Genomic DNA, 17987 nt, shown 5'->3' with positions numbered 1-17987 from the left:
GAATTGGCTTAGGTTACATGCCCATTACTGATTATTCAATGGAGCCACAGAAGTAGAGTCAGCTTTGTCAGAACAATGTTGGTCCCCCACCCCCCAAAAAATCCAGGTCTGTTGGAAAGAAGCAAGGAAAACATAAATTCTAAGGAAGCAATATGTATGTCCAAAGCCATTGTTCTTACAGTCTATACCTTCGATCACTTAAATTGTCAAGGATTTAAGGTACCTCAAAAATAAATTTTTGTTTAGTTCATATTGTTGTTTAGTTATATCATACATTTAAGAGTTATTAAATAATATCTTTAAAGATTACAGTTAAAAAGCTGTTAAGTTATTGGAAACAACACAGATGAATTATTCATTGATCTATAACTTAAGGAAAAAATTGTATATTTAAAATTAAAAAGATATGTCTTGGTAAGGTTTATAAAAGCATGCTATAAGACATGTTTGACATAGAAATCATCAGTATTGATGCTATGACAGTATTCTCATTGGTAAGCTAGGAATCCATACCCAACATGGGTGTATGGCACCTTTTCTGGAAGATAAGTGTTTGGATAAATTCAGAGTCTCCCTAGAGTTGTGGCTTCATTTGTCAGGAAGATTCTTAGGAACTTAGATTTACCAGGTGGCCCAAGTTCTCCCACTTGTACATTGAAACTTTTGGAGAAGCCCTGGAATCCACCAACCTTCGTTTTTTATTTTTTGTTATGTTTATCTATTTTTGTGAGAGACAGCACGAGCGGGGGATGGCAGAGAGAGAGGGAGACACAGAATCCGAAGCAGGCTGCAGGCTCTGAGCTGTCAGCACAGAACCCCACAGGGGGCTCGAACTCACACACTGTGAGAGCATGACCTGAGCGGAAGTCCGATGTTTAACCGACTGAGCCACCCAGACGCCCTGAGAATCCACCAATCTTTGAAGCCTGTCTGGAAATAAACTTGATTCTAAAGTAGATTGGTTAGGAGGCACCTGGGTGGCTCGGTCGGTTAAGTGTCTGACTTCGGCTGAGGTCATGATCTTGCTCAAGCCCTGCATTGGGCTCTGTGCTGACAGCTCAGAGCCTGGAGCCTGTTTCATTCAGATTCTGTGTCTCCCTCTCTCTCTCTCTCTGCCCTTCCCCCACTCACACTCTGTCTCTCTCTCTCTGTCTCTCTTAAAAAATAATAAACATAAAAAATTAAAGTGGATTGATTTGGAAAATCTTCAGGCTACTGGCTCATGGTAGAAATTCAGGAACCAGGAGTGCCTGGGTGGCTAAGTTGGTTGAGTGTCTGACTTGGGCTCAGGTCATGATCTTTTGGTTCCTGTGCTGACAGCTCAGAGCCTGGAACTTGCTTCAGATTCCTCATCTCTCTCTCTGCCCCTCCCCTCTCACACTCTGTCTCTCTATATATATCAAAAATAAATAAAAATTTTTAAAAAAGAAAAATTCAGGAACTGGTACTTGCCTGGTTCTATGAGATGTCTGCAAATAGACTTTTTGCCCAACTGTAAAGCCTGTCTACCCAAAAAAGACAATTCTGCCGCCTTTTTTTTTTCAATTTTTTTTTAAACATTTATTCAGTTTTGAGAAAGAGCATGTGAGCTGGGGAGGGGCAGAGAGAGAAGGAGGCACAGAATCTGAAGCAGGCTCCAGGCTCTGAGCTGTCAGGACAGAGCCCGACGTGGGGCTCAAACTCATGAATCATAAGATCATGACCTGAGGTGAAGTCAGCCACTTAACTGACTGAGCCACCCAGGCGCCCTGATAATACTGCCTTCCAGGGACCCATGGACAGTAGATTTGAAGTTTCGGAAGTTTGGCTTGCTAGATAGGAAAATAACAACTGCCCCAGTAGTGTTCTCTGGAATGGGATTTGCTGAATTCGTATACTTCTTTAAATATGGTTACATCAAATTATTGGTGGGCTCTTTGTGAACCCAGCTTAAACCCACTGTATCTTATCTTTTTGCATTCAGAAAAGAAGCCTAATTGTTTTCAAGCATCCAGCCTTCTTCCGAAGATCTTATGTGGTTTGAGTGATACCTTTGCCAGCTGCATAGATAGATCTTGATCGGTAACCGAATCAGAGTAGCCCACACTTCTTGCCAGTTGGTTTAGAAATCCTGACCTATTGCGATATGTCGAAAGGACACCCAAGCCAATAAACTCTGTCAAATTGGCGCATGAAGGGGCTCCTACTCTGCAAATCCAGCAGAATTTGAGTATCACAAAGAATAACGTGCCAGTGAATCAAAAAAGAATCCAAGTGCATAGAGATTCTCAGAGGACAAACGGTGGACGAAGGTCCAGGGAAAGCTCTTTTCTACAGAAGCATGCCAGCCAAAAAATTTAGAAGGAAAGTGTGAGGAAACTCTCATTTTGCAACCACCATGTGTAATAGTCGATTTACCACTGGGTGCAAAGTTGCTGGCAAAAGGAACATTCACGTGCTCTCAAAATAGTTTCTCAGTTAAAAGGGGGAAAGGTACTTATTTGTGGATAAATCTGATGGACGCCACCTTAACATGTCACAATGAGCATTACCAGTAGTGGGACGATCTAATATTCCTCCTCATGTCATGGACATCATTGGAAGAACATACTATTTGTGGTATTCTTGCCAAAATGTTTACACTGAATCTAATCATGACAAAATAAGGCAAATCTGGATTATGGCATACCGTATAAGACAACTTAAAATCTTCAAAAATCTTAAAAAATATATCAATGTCATGAAAGCAAATACAGAAAGAAAGCAAATTGTTCTAAAGAAAACTAAGGAGGCAAATGCAGTGAATGATCTGTGATTGGATCCTGGGCTTTAAAAAAAAAAAAGACTCTAAAAAGACATATTGGGGATAATTCGGTAAGTTTGAATAGGGACTTCTAATTAGACATGGTTGCTTTATCAATGCTAACTTTCTTGGGTGACACAGTGACCTTGTGGTTTTATAGAAAATTGCCCTTGTTTTCGGCTGATATTTGCTCAAGCACTGAAGGTTTATTTTTTTTTTAATTTTTTTTTTAACATTTTATTTATTTTTGAGACAGAGAGAGACAGAGCATGAACAGGGGAGGGGCAGAGAGAGAGGGAGACACAGAATCGGAAGCAGGCTCCAGGCTCTGAGCCATCAGGCCAGAGCCCGACGCGGGGCTCAAACCCACAGACCGTGAGATCGTGACCTGAGCTGAAGTCGGTCACTCAACCAACTGAGCCACCCAGGCGCCCCAAGCACTGAAGGTTTAAATGTTATGATATCTACAACTTATTTTTTATTTAAAAATTAGAAACAAAGCAAATGTGGCAAAGCAGTGACAACAGCCAAATCTAGGTGAAGGGTATATGGGTGAATATTGAACTTCACCTTTCTGCAGGCGTGATTTTCTTTTCAAAATAAAGTGGGAAACATGGAGATTACAAATCCTCATCCACAGGACGAGTGAAAGGTAAAAGACAATATATTACATTTATGAGTGCAGTTTAACACAAAACTTTCATTAATTGATTTTATAAATGGGAAAAAATGCTGACCAGAGTCATCTTTAAAACTGTATATAAAATAGAATAATAAGACTTGTGCAAGAAACATAGAAGCCTAGTGGAGAACTGGTTTTCTGCACTTGTTACCTCAATATACTGGCCTTCCAAAAAAATTAAAGAGTGAAGCTGGTTAGGATCAACCTGTAATGGCTTGCAGAGTCAGAAGGTGTCCCAAGAGTCAGTTTGTCAATGTGTTCTGAAGGAAACCTGGGGCCCAGCCAAAGGCAAGCAAGGTCATCCTCAGACAGAAACATTTCTAAAGAAGGGTACAAAGTAATCCTCTGGAACCAAACTACAAAAGGCACGGTGAAGTACCAGGAGGATGGTGTTCCGTGCGGAGCATAAGGAAATTACCTTAATTTTGTATTATCTGCTTTCTATCAAAAGCGATTTAAGGAGATTGCTTGTAATCTAAATAGGGAAAATGGAGAGTCAATGCGTTTGTCAAGGTTAATGCAGGACTTCTCAATGTAAACGGTCATTGCATCTGGTGGATGCTTTTCCGTACCCAGAATGACAGACTAGTGCTTTGGGCTTTTCCCTCACTCTCATGAAAAGTCTCTAAGACCATGCAATTTTCACCCTGGATTCTGATGCAGAACCCAACAACCTTTTGGTTAGCGATTCAGTTTCCCATTGACTTAATGCTGGGAAAGAAGAAATCCTAGAGAATGGAAATATATAATCTACTCTCAAAGAAAGGGATATTCCACATTGAAATAAATACATTAACATTCGGCTTACTCGTCCCTTTTACGTTTCTTTAGAGGTGTCACTCCCCCTGAATCTTGTCAATTCTGCGTAAATGCGATCACTTTCTTAGATCGTGGCTTATATGTGGTACCTTGAATGGTCTGCTGTTCTTGTTTGGTATAATTTTAATTTATACATATTTAGATCCAAATACTACCATTTAAAGAGTACTATTTTGTTCTTGGAAAAAAATTATTTGGAAGAATTTTTAAAAACTATAAAACTTTAAATATTACTTAGCAACTTTAGAGGACTGGTTACAAATGTTTATGTAGAGAGGGAAATACTAAAGACTTACTTAAACCCTGTAAACTGATGCTAAGATTTAATTAATTTAAAAATATGTTGGGGCGCCTGGGTGGCGCAGTCGGTTAAGCGTCCGACTTCAGCCAGGTCACGATCTCACTGTCCGTGAGTTCGAGCCCCGCGTCGGGCTCTGGGCTGATGGCTCGGAGCCTGGAGCCTGTTTCAGATTCTGTGTCTCCCTCTCTCTCTGTCCCTCCCCCGTTCATGCTCTGTCTCTCTCTGTCCCAAAAATAAAATAAACGTTGAAAAAAAAAATTTAAAAAAAAAAAATAAATAAAAAAAAATAAAAATAAAAATATGTTTAAGTCATACATCTAACATATATATAAATAAGTGGTGAATTTTTTTTAGTTCATTAAAAAACTACTCTCTCAAAATGAACAAACTTAAAAAAATGGGAGGGCACTGGGGTGGCTCAGTCGGTTAAGCGTCTGACTGTTGATTTTGGCTCAGGTCATGATCTCACAGTCTGAGAGGTGGAGCCCCGCATGTGGGGCTCCGCACTGACGGTGTAGAGCCTGCTTGGAATTCTCTCTCCCTCTGCCTCTCCCCCATGAGCACATGTATACCCTCTCTCTCCCTCTCAAAATAAATATTCAGTTAAAAAACGCCCAATTTGTTTGTGATGTAGGAAAAAGTATTTGTTTTATTTTTCACCTTTTCAACTAAGTTTGATGGAACTATGTGGATACAAGTTAAGCAAATATAACCTAAATTAAATAACACTCTTGCCACATTTATCCCAGAGCACATCTACGCATCAGAACACTAGTTTTGTAGACTGACTGTACTTGAAATATTTTTTAAAAATCCTTACGTTCCTCTTCAACATCAAGTCAAAATTTATTTTTCATGGGGCATCTGGGTGGCTCAGTCGGTTGAGCATCTGACTTCGGCTCAGATCACGATCTCGCGGTTCGTGGGTTCAAGCCCCATGTCGGGCTCTGTGCTGACAGCTCAGAGCCTGGAGCCTGTTTCAGATTTTGTGTCTCCCTCTCTCTCTGCCCCTCCCCCACTCGCGCTCTGTGTCTCTCTCAAAAAAAGTGGTTTTTTTTTTGCATTCAATATTTGTATTTAAAATGTTCCATCAACATTTACAACTTTAAGGTTTTAAAGGTTTTTTTCTTCATAATTCTTAAACATGTCACTTTTTAAAAAGGCACGAGAAGAGTTTTATTTCACAGAAATGTAAGCTAAGTCCAGACATGAAGATTTTATCTGCATAGATAAAGATTTTATCCACACAGGTCTACTGTTTTTCAGATTTAGCTGTGCTTGGGTAAGATTGGCAAACTCATGGCATATGTCATTGTTGGCTGTTGAAATTTGGATGACCTACAGAACCATTTCCATTCTATCAGAAGGCTTTGGCTGCCGTGCCAGAAGAGTTGGAAATGATCAAAGAAATTCGACTAACTTGTCATTTCCTGACTTCTAACCTCTGAGGAGTCTTGGGCTTCAACTGGTGACTCAAGCAGTCAGCCATATGGAGGAGACGATGGCCTGGTGCTAAATTAAGACTCATATACACACTACGAGTTCTCAAAATCCCTCTCCCTTTCTACTCCCACACCTTGCCCTCTAACTGCCAGGTCTCACAAGCATTAAATGTCCAATGGCAAGGACAGAAGCCATGCTGGGGATTCCTTGTAGCTTCTGCTCCCATTTGGGACAGCTCTGGCAATGGCACCAGCTCACCTTAAGACTCCCCTTTTTCTTTTTTTTTTTCTTTTTTAAAAAAAATTTTTTTTAACGTTTATTTTTGAGACAGAGAGAGACAGAACATGAATGGGGGAGGGTCAGAGAGAGAGGGAGACACAGAATCTGAAACAGGCTCCAGGCTCTGAGCAGTCAGCACAGAGCCCGATGCGGGGCTCGAACTCACAGACCGCAAGATCATGACCTGAGCCGAAGTCGAACGCTTAACCGACTGAGCCACCTGGGTGCCCCATGACTCCCCTTTTTCTACACATCCTGCCTATAGACTTAAGCAGTGACCTCAAGAGCCGATGTCACGTAGCAACCGAATGACTCAAACGCACAGCTACTCTAATAATGCAGAGTTGCCGTGATTATCTCCAACTCCACCTCATCCTTATTGGTCAGCGTGTTCCCTATTCTAATGATTGGAAAAAGAGCAAAGAAATAACAGCCAGGAGAAAAAGAATCATTTTTCCACAGCAAAGCATAAGTCTTTCTACGCAACAGCAACAGTAATAAAGACCATTTATTGAGTATTGAGTTGTGTGCTGTCGAACTGATCACTTTACACATAGTTGTTGTTAATCTTCATAACATTCTTCTGATAAATGTCATTTTATAGATGAGGACACCGAGACTGAGAGTTAAGCCATTTTCCAAGGTTTCATGCTAGAAAACGACTGAGGCATGATTCAAACTGTAGGTGGCCACCCAAAGCTACATTTCCAAATACTATAGCATCCTTTCAATTCAAGGACCAATTTAAAATAACATTTGCCACTTATTTCCTCACTATAGAAGCCACAGATGTTCACTATTAAAAATCTGATTAAAAAATTCAATTAGTATTAACATTTTTAAATTAGCCCAAACTCAGCTGCCTACAGGTAACTACTACACATTTCATTTCCAATATTTTCCTGTGATTATATGTGTGTGTGCATGTATATATGTGTGTATATTTGTACAGAGTATATGTATTATAAGCTGTGGTTTGGGAGTACTACATTTTTATCTTAAGATTATACTGATTTCCTAATTTTGGGATTGTTCATTGCTTGTATATAGAAATACAATTCATTTTTGTATGTTGATCTTGTACTCCACACCTTGCTGACTTGTTCATTTTAGTAGTGTGTGTATTCTTTAAGATGTTCTATAGGGGCACCTGGGTGGCTCAGTCGGTTAAGCGGCCGACTTCGGCTCAGGTCATGATCTCGCGGTCCGTGAGTTCAAGCCCCACGTCGGGCTCTGTGCTGACAGCTCAGAGCCTGGAGCCTGTTTCAGATTCTGTGTCTCCCTCTCTCTGACCCTCCCCCGTTCATGCTCTGTCTCTCTGTCTCAAAAATAAATAAATGTTAAAAAAAAATTTTTTTTAAGATGTTCTATAAATAGGATCATGAGTCTATGAATAAAGACGTTTCCCCTTTTCCTTTCTGATTAGTGTGCTTTTTTAAATTCTCTGTTTGCACTGGCTAGAATTTCTAGTGTGATGTTGAAATGGAAGAACTAAGAGTGGATATCCTTACCTAAGTCCCCATCTTAGTGGGGGAAAAAATTTCAATCTTTCACTTCTGAGCATAATGTTAGTTGTACATTTTTCATAAATGCCCTTTATTAGATTGTGGAAGTTCCTTTCTATTCTTAGTTTGCTGAAGGTTTTTTTATCATAAATAGGTATTAGATTTTGTCCTATGATTTTTCTGGATTGATTAAGGTGATCATGTGGTTTTTATATTCTATTCCACTATATCGTGTATTATCTTAAATGATATTTAGCTGTTGAGCCAACCTTGCATTCCTGGGATAAGTCCCACTTGGTCATAATGTATCATGGTTTTTTATTTTATGTTGCTGATTTCAGCCCCTTCTGACAGCTCCCTCTCATCACCTACTCTGCCTGAGTAGAACCATGTCACTATGGAGCTGGGGGAAGGGATGGAAAGGAACAGCCCCAGGCTAAAATGCCACAGACTTCCACCGATCTTACTGAAGTTTAGGAATTTATCACCAATAAATTCTTCTCAATTTGTTGTGTGACTTTGGTCAATTTACAGAGTACCAAAATGGTTGTTTTTGATAGTTTTGTCCAACTTTATCACTGCTTTGGAGAAAAGGATTTGGCATGCTTCTCCCTCAGTCATTCTGGTAATCCTCCTCCCTAGTGGTTTCTATAGGGACGCAGTATACATTCTTAACTTTTCCCAGTCTGCTGTAGTTCATGTTGTTTCCGCTTCATGCAAAATATAGAAACCTTGTTATGTATAGGTTCATTTACTGCTGTTTAGATTTATATATAAGTTCATTTACCTCGTAAGATATAGGTTCATTTACCATTTCTAAGGCGTGTATGTAAACACACCCCCATCTCCCATCCTTGTGTATTATTGTATAACTATATGTATCTACAAGCAATGTTCAGGGTTTAGATTAAATAACCATTAAGCCCCCTTTCATTTAAGAAACACAAATTCTTTTAATGAAGAAAGAAAATTATAACAAAAACTCTTTACGTATGTTATGCATCGGTGAATAGCACATGCCTTTTCTTAAGTTTAAAATTCTTGAAGGAGGAAAGAAAGCCTTTACATTTTAGGGACTAGAGCCTAGAATAATAGCTGTAATTCTTTCACTGTATAAAAGGCACAGGGCAAAGGTATCATATGCAGAGTGAGTGATCCATGTGTACTTGTAACACCTTTGCCCCCATGCAATGACACAGAACTGAATTTACATACCTTTTACATCAGGAGAAAATCAGCGTCCAATAGTATCTTGCAACTGTGTGATCACTAATCATTAATATCTCTTTGACATTTCAGGAGATGATATATTTTCCACTCCTAGTTGTTCTAGTTTATAGCAATCTAACTGAGGAAAAGTTTTTAGGGTGTGGTTTTTGTTTTAGGTGTGTTTATTTTTTTGGAGAACAAATAGTTTATTTTTCAATGCTATCTCATAGAATGATTTTTTCTCTTGCCCCCAAATTACCTCTTGGAGAGGTATACTGTTAGTTTTCAGCTATGTGTATGCTCACATGTCTGGTTATACTGCATTTATCTATTTTGGAAAGTTAATTTTTAGCAATCAGAGAACATGTTTATCTAATTTGCCGTGAATAGGCATGTTAGGCTCATGCTTTATTTCTTTTCTGGAATATTCCTTATCTTCTCCTCATTCTTCCAAATCTCAACCATCCTCGAGGACTGGGCTCACATCTCGTCTTTCAGGAACTCTTCTATGGAAAATCCTGCCTGGAAATGGTCTTTTTCTCCTTCCTTCCTTCCTTCATTCATTTAGCAAATAGGTATTGAGTGTTCACTCTTTGTGAGACATTGATTAGGTAATAGAAGTTATATAAAAGGTGTATCAAATAATTTTACACTTGTATATATATTTCTGTGTCTTATTTCCTCAGTTAAATTGTGAGTTCCTTAGACTACATCTTCCACCTTATTGTTTATAGCATTCCTTATAAAATTTAGTAGGGTGGCTTCTATTTAGTAAGGGATAGAGAAGAAGTTTAATTTATATGATGATTACATTTGTAGACTTTCTTTACAAATATTTAAGTATGCGAGACACAAATAGTTCCAATAGTTATATCATTCATTTAATCATTCAATTCAAAATATCCCATTACAGGTATAGAAAGAAATTTTGAAGCTATTCAAAAGTCAGTTACTCTGTCACATCTACATAATGACTCCTACCTGACTCCCCACTTCTGCATTATTTTCCCAGGCTCTGTAAGAATGGTGGTGTGTGTGTGTGTGTGTGTGTGTGTGTGTGTGTGTAACCATATAACACCATGTATAGCATTAAATAATCCTGGCCTGTGTCAGATTCCCACATGGTGTGCCTGAGAGTATAGGGCCCCGTAAAAAAAGCACTGTCCTGGAAATTAGGACATAAAGCTTGTAATCCCTCACCAATGTTCCCTTCCTCCTTTGCAAAAATATAGGATCTGGGAGGTATTGGGCTGAGTGATTGCTACAATCTCTTTGAGCTCTAAAATTATATGAGCTTCTGCAGGCTGACTTCTTTGAATAAAAATCAGGAAGTGGAACATCAGAATTTAGTGTTCAAATATAGTCTACATCACTTGCAAATTTTAGCCTACGGTCTCCTCATTTTCTAATGTTTATGATGAACCGTCTTTTGTGAATCCTGTCTTCCTAGTCAAGAAGGCCCTTGTCCCCCTGTCTGTCTGTCTGTCTGTAAGTCTTACCATGCTGCAAAGTCAGGTTCTAACACTCTCAGAGGAGAGGAACTAACCTGTCTTCTCCACCCATCTTGCTCCCTGAGCTTCATTTCCCTCTGAACTGCCGCCCACCCCGCCACCCAGCTCAGCGACCCTCTTTTCTCCCCGAGTATGTCTATGTATAATTCTTGTCTATCTGATGGGACATGGACCATATGTTACACTTCTTTTTATGACTCTGTGTTGAATAAGTAAACTGATTAAAGCCTGATTTTTAAATTCAAATATAGTCACGTTAGTAGACTGCTAAAACCCTTTCAGAGGCATAGGCAAAATAAAGGGCATTTTTATATAAATTCAATGTGTAGCAAGCTGCATTAATGGAATATTTGCTTCATATAAGTTTAAAGAGATGATTTTACCAATAATACTTACATTAAATAGGCTACTGTAGAGGGCTACAACCATTCTATAAAGCAACTTAACATGTATCAATAATCTTTAAAATTTTTTGTACCTTTTAATATACTTATTTCTGGGAATGTATCCTAAGGAAATAATCATAAATCAGAAAAAGAAAGAAAAAGACTTTATATGCAAACATCTGCATAATAGGATAATCTTCAACATTAATATCCCAAAGTAAGTGAATGGGCAAATACATCATATACACATGAGACAATATTGTGTAATCATTAAAAATGTAGTTGGTAAAATGTGCATCAACACGAGGAAATGCTTTAATATACTGTTGAGTAAAAAACATCAGAAATAAAAGTTTACAGGGGCGCCTGGGTGGCTTGGTCGGTTAAGCGTCCGACTTCGGCTCAGGTCATGATCTCACAGTCCGTGAGTTCGAGCCCTGCGTTGGGCTCTGTGCTGACAGCTCAGAGCCTGGAGCCTGTTTCAGATTCTGTGTCTCCCTCTCTCTCTGCCCCTCCCCTGTTCATGCTCTGTCTCTCTCTGTCTCAAAAATAAATAAACGTTAAAAAAAAAAAAAAAAGAAATAAAAGTTTACATACAGCAAAAAATATACAAAAACATGAGTAGAAAACAGAAATGGAGGAGAGTATACTAAAATGCTAACAGGAGTTACATTTTTATGGCAAAATTGCATTTAGAATGTTTTCTTTCTCTTTGCACTTTTCTTTTTCCAAATTGTCAAAATCGAGCAAATATTCCTTTTGGAATGGAAAACAATATAATTTCAAATATGGGGGCATCAAGGATTTAAGTTTCAAGCAGACATTTTTTAGTATTCAAATATCTTGGTGATTCAGTGTCCAAAGAATACGTGATTGTCTAAATAGAAGTTCAGTCTTTTCTCTCTCTTTCTCAGTGTTGTCAAGACTGAAGAGTGATCTAAGCCCTCGGTCATTATTTTGACTCCCTTCCTCAAACTTTCTGGTCATACTGCCCACGGAGTCCCCGGACTGTTCAGATTTCCCTAGAGTTGAGAATAAGCTGTGAGGAAGAGACTCAGCGTACTTTCCTCCACTTTATGGCTGGGATACCAGCTCAGCCAGAGAGTTTGCAGTCCTTTCTCCTGAAAGGCAGAAGTACCAGATACGGCTCATTACATTTGGCTGATCAGTGTGTCAGAGACTGGTCGGTGGTCTTTTCACATCAAGGACTGCACACACAAGGCAAGTCCGGCCATGGGTACATACACGCTGAGACAGCTATTGGGCAAAATTATGATACTAACAACAAAGCAGATACATTTTCCTTAACGCTACATGAAATCTGCCTGTTACTAAGTCTTAAATCTGTTTAAACTTCCTGTTTAGGAATATCTGCCTTAGAATAATTGGTGTATTTTAATCAGAAAGGAATCACAAAGAAATAGTCATAACAGGATCAGATACTACGACTGAAAAGGGAAAGAGAGTATCCTGAGAAACAGAACTGAAACTGAACTGATAGAAAATGAAACGAAACTGAAACCTAGCCAGCAAAGCTATTAAAAAAAAAAAGTCCTGATCTTAACAGAGTCGTAGCAGGTAACCAGATATCAGTCAGTATCACCAAAAGTAAAAGAAACAAATGTCTCAAATCATCCTAGGTTACACTTGAACACGAAATGAAGCAGGTAACCAGCTATGTGAACGTGCAGAAGTTACTTAACCTCTCTGAGTCTCAGTTTACTCATCTGTGAAAATAGGTGTAACAGCACACATCAGACTAGATTAAATAGAATCTCAGGGCTGGAGGGAGCCTCAGGGATCGTCAGGCCTGACCCCCTCCACCTGTACAGGGCCTCAGTCTGGCCACGCCTCCTCCCATTACCTGACATTCAGGGCCACATCCCTCCTGTCAGGACAGTGAGCTCTCGTGGCAGCCAGAGTTTCTGCATGGCTCCCTGAGGGCTCAAGCAAACTGGGTCCCAAGCATTGTGAGGGGTGGGGTGAGAGAAGAAAGGTGGAAAGGACATTAAACACATCTGGCTTCAGAAGACAGCTCTGTGGGGACAGCTGAGTGGTCGAGGCAGCTCAGACAGCATACAAGCAATCATCGTTGCCAGAGAGAGAGTCTATGGTGCTAGAAAGTGACAATGGAGCCAGGCACAGTTGACAGGGATGGGGACCACCAGGGTAGGAGAGCTGTGCAGACAGGACAGTGTTCAGAAGAGAAGAGCCCTACGCTTGTCTAAATGCTCTATTGCCATCTTGAAATTCTTTTTTTTTCCAACTTTTTTTTTTTTTAATTTATTTTTGGGACAGAGAGAGACAGAGCATGAACGGGGGAGGGGCAGAGAGAGAGGGAGACACAGAATCGGAAACAGGCTCCAGGCTCCGAGCCATCAGCCCAGAGCCCGACGCGGGGCTCGAACTCACGGACCGCGAGATCGTGACCTGGCTGAAGTCGGACGCTTAACCGACTGCGCCACCCAGGCGCCCCTTGAAATTCTTAATAATCTTAACAATTTCACTTTGCCTTGGAGTCCACAAATTATGTAGCCAGTCCTGGTACAATATCCAAGACTTGCTTAGCAGAGGGCTGGGGGAAGAGGAGGGAAATACAGGAAGATCAGGAACTGTCCGGGCATGTGTGACTTTTTCCTGTGCCCCAGGGAATGTTAAGACAAGGCTGCATTGTGTTTCCTGCCCCCTGAGGATTGGCTCAGCACCTGAAACATAAATCTGAAGGTTTCTGGGGACTGGACTTCATTCCCACAGAGGCAGCTCCATGGAGGTATCTGGGAAAGGGGCAAGGGCCTGGTTGTTGTCATTTTTCCGCCTGTATTTTGTTGAGGTAAAATTCACATAACATAAAAACAATCATTTTAAAGTATAGAGTTCAAAGGCATTTGGTACACTCACCATGTTGTGCAGCCATCATTTCTGTCTAGTTCCAAAACACTTCCATCACCTCAAAAGGAAGCCCTGTATCCATTAACCAGTCACTCCCTATTTCCTGCCCCCCCCCCATTTGCTTCCTATGTCTATCGATTTACCTATCTTGGACTTACCTATCCTGGACGTATCATATAAATGAAAGCATAGGGGTGCCTGGGTGGCTCAGTCGGTTAAGCGTTTACTTCGGCTCAGGTCACGATCTCGTGGTCCATGAGTTCGAGCCCTGCAGCGGGCTCTGTGCTGACCGCTCAGAGCCTGGAGCCTGCTTCCGATTCCGTGTCTCCCTCTCTCTCTGCCCCTCCCCCGTTCATGCTCTGTCTCTCTCTGTCTCAAAAATAAATAAACGTTCAAAAAAAAATTTAAACGAAAGCATATATTATGTGCCCTTTTGTGTCTGGCTCCTTTCACTTAGCATAATGTTTTTGAGGTTCATCCACATTGCAGAATGTGGAGAATTCTGGACTAATTATGTTCCATCGTATCAATACGCCACATTTTGTTCATACAGCCATCCACAGACATGTGGGTTGTTTCCACTGTTTGGATATTGTGAATAGTACTGTAATGAACACTTGTGTGCAGATTTCTGTTTGAATACCTGTTTTCGGGTATTTTGGGTATATACCTAGGATGCTGGATCATATGGTAATTCTGTTTAACTTTTCCAGGAACCACCAAACTGTTTTCCACAGTGGCTGCACCATTTTGCATTCCCACCAGCAGTGTAGGAGGGTTCCAACTTCTACGCGTCCTTGCCAACACTTGTTATTTTCTGTTAACTTTCTTCCCGATTGTAGCCATCCTCATGGATGTGAAGTGGTATTTCGCTGTGGTTTTCATTTGCATTTTCCTAATGACTAATAACGTGGAGCATCTTTTCACGTGCTTGTTGGTCACTTACATATCTTCTTTGGAGGAATGTCTGTGCCCGTCCTTTGCCACTTTTTGAATTTGGTTGTTTGTCTTTTCTTATCATTGAATTCTAAGAGTTTCTTATGTGTTTGATACAAGTCCCTTACTGAATACATAATGTGCAAATATTTCCCCCCACTGTGTAGATTGTCTTTTCACTTTGATGAATAGTCCGTTGATGCCCAAAAGCTTTCAATTTTTATGAAATACAATTCGTTTTTTTCCTTTTGTAGCTTGTATGTCATTTTTAAGAATCCATTGCTAGATCTGAGGTCAGGAAGATTTACTCCTAGGTTTTCTTCTAAGAATTCTACAGGTTTAGTTTCTCAATTTAGGTTTTTGATCCATTTTGATTTGATTTTTATATATACTGTAAACTAGAGGTCCAAATTCATACTTTTGCTTGTGGAGATCCAGTTGTCCCAGCACCATTTACTGAACCCCCATTTTACTGGCTTAGAGCCCTTGTCAGGTAGCTATAGATGTACGCATTTATTTCTAGACCCTTGATTCTATTCCATTGATCTGTATGTCTTAGTGTTCACTGATGTGAATAAGAACGTGACAGAATGGGCCTTGTACGGAATCATGGTAACATGTCAATACATCCTGGCCAAAGGTAAGTTACATAGTGCTTGGTAAACTTGGAAAAAAAGAGTAGAGCTTTTAACATTAAGCATAAATACTACAAACACATCTGCTGAGACAACAATCTAGGGACCTGTTCCTAAATTTGGAATAAATATCTGGAGACAACCTGAGTAGGCTTACTTGGCAGCCTGTCCTAGAAGCAATGGTTCTTGTCTTGGTGGATGAACTGGTTCTACAGATACAAATAAACATCTTAAGGAAGGGCAGATCCATCAAGGACACTACAAACAATTCAGAACATGATGCTCTGTAGGCTGAAACCAGGAAGAAATTATGATGCATGTACTTGAAGCTATTTTAAATCAACCCCCTGTTTTCCTTTCGGTAACACAACAAATTGTTTTTCTCTCTCTTTAGACAAAATGATCAAACTTTCTAGGGGTAAATTTAGTTCAAATATATTCAATCAAACAGTCCAAATAATTTATTATTTACTATTTAAATTTTAATTAAAATAATTATATTTTAATCTTATGATCAGTATGTTTATATACGTACTTAATTATATATTGTTTATATTTTCTTGTCAATTGTTAGTAATCCCTCATTGATGAAAATGCTTAAAAATAAGTCTCTTTTTAAAAAATGTTTTTAAGTTTATTTAATTACTTTGAGAGAGAGAGAGAGAGCACGAGCAAGGGAGGGGCAGAGAGAGAAGGAGAGAGAGAGAGAATCCCAAGCACGTTCTGTACCGTCAGCACAGAGTCCCATGTGAGGCTCGAACTCATGAACCGTGAGATCATGACCCAAGCCGAAATCAAGAGTTGGACGCTCAATCGACTGAACCATCCAGGCACCCCCAAGATAAGTCTTTACCTTAACAATTTATCGAGTACACCTTGTGTACCATGGTGGATGAGGACCTTTGTTTATTCATTCAATGAACACTATCTGAGCACACACACACTCTGGGCACTAGGGTGGGACAGGAGTAGGCCCTGCCTTTCCTGTAGCTACTCTGTCTTTTGCGGGTCCTGTAAAGGACAAGGAAGCAGAGGCCGCAAAATGTTTCCGGGTCTCCACCAGCTGGGTCCTGTCCCAGGGCCCCGAGCTTACCAGCTAATCAAGCCCATAGGCACGGGGAGGGGGTGGGGTGGCCCTAGCCTCTCAGCCAAGACCCATAGGAGCTTTTCATGCAGAATTTTGCTGGGATGCTAAGGGAAATCTCCAAAGAACAAGAACACAAGAGAAAATACCAAAGCAGAGAAGGAGACAAATTTACTGAACATGGATCATTTATCCCAAGGGAACAAGAGTTCTTGATTCCAGTCTTACTAAAAGGATCTTTTCCCAAACCCCAGTTTCCACACGCCGCCCCCAGTACTCCCACCCTACTCCTTGCCTTGGCTGCCACAATTTTGGAGGCGCTCCAGGGGAGGGATAGGACCTTTCCCCGGGCCTCATAGATGGTTCTGGTTAGGTTACAAAATCTTCAGACTATCTCTAGGGGTAATTAACTTAGGAATGAACCTCTCTCCAGCCCTAGGCCCACCTCTAACCTTTGCAGGGCTGTGAGGCAGAGGTGCAAAGGGAGGTCACATGCTGTTTGTCTAAATATTTAAAAGTTATCAATCAAGCTAACAAACTGTCCAATGACATGTCCTCCTTCCTTGACAGATATAACTTCATAAGGACACGAACAGTAGGTTCCTACTTAGAATTTCCTTCCCCTGCCTCTGGCCTACCCCTATTTTTTTTCTTGTTTTGCTCCATAAAGGATGTTTCATATCTCTATGTAGACACTCCAGTCAACATGTCTATGTTCTGTATTATTTCTTTAAATTTTTTGAATGTTTATTTTTGAGAGAGAGAAGCGGGGGGTGGGGGGGGCGGCGCGTGAGCAGGGGAGGGGCAGAGAGAGAGGGAGACACTGAATCCGAAGCAGGCTCCAGGCTCCGAGCTGTCAGCACAGAGCCTGACGCGGGTCTCGAACCTACAACTGCCAGACCATTACCTGAGCTGAAGTTGGACGCTTAACCCGCTGAGCCACCCAGGCGCCCCTGTATTATTTCTTATTACCTCTGTTATCATCGTGACTGTAATTGTTTCACTATAATAATCTACAATTATCTCAGTAAAAATTAAAATCTTTTTAAAAAAGAGGAGGAAGGAATGAGAGAGAGAGAGTGTGTGTGTGTGTGTGTGTGTGTGCACGTGTGTGTGTGGTTATGTGTACAGTATGGCACAAAACAGTAAGAGGCCTTGCCCGCTATTTTCTTGGCGCTCCCCCTTCCAAACTATGCTCCAGGTGGCCAAGGCCTTGGGATTCCCAGCTGAAACAGCCTCCAGCCCATTTCTGGGGCCTGCACGGCCTCTCCCTATTGCTGTCACCTTGCGGGGGTCTTGGCGCATTGCCAGTGTGTGCACCTCTAGGACTAGGGATGGCTGTTTGTGGAGACTACGAATAGAATTTGACTTGGCAAGTGAAGACCTAGAATGCCATTAACCCCGCAGGGTAGTGACCCAGTAGGGGATGGAGGGCAGGCACATTGTTTCTCTCCCCTTTAGCCATAGAATTCTGGAAAGGAGAATGAGGAGAAGTCAGAGGCAGCTCCAGTCCACTCCCCGAGCTC

This window comes from Panthera tigris, chromosome D3, assembly GCF_018350195.1.
Source record: "Panthera tigris isolate Pti1 chromosome D3, P.tigris_Pti1_mat1.1, whole genome shotgun sequence".
NCBI classification, from domain to species: Eukaryota; Metazoa; Chordata; class Mammalia; order Carnivora; family Felidae; genus Panthera; species Panthera tigris.
This window is presented reverse-complemented; position numbering follows the sequence as displayed.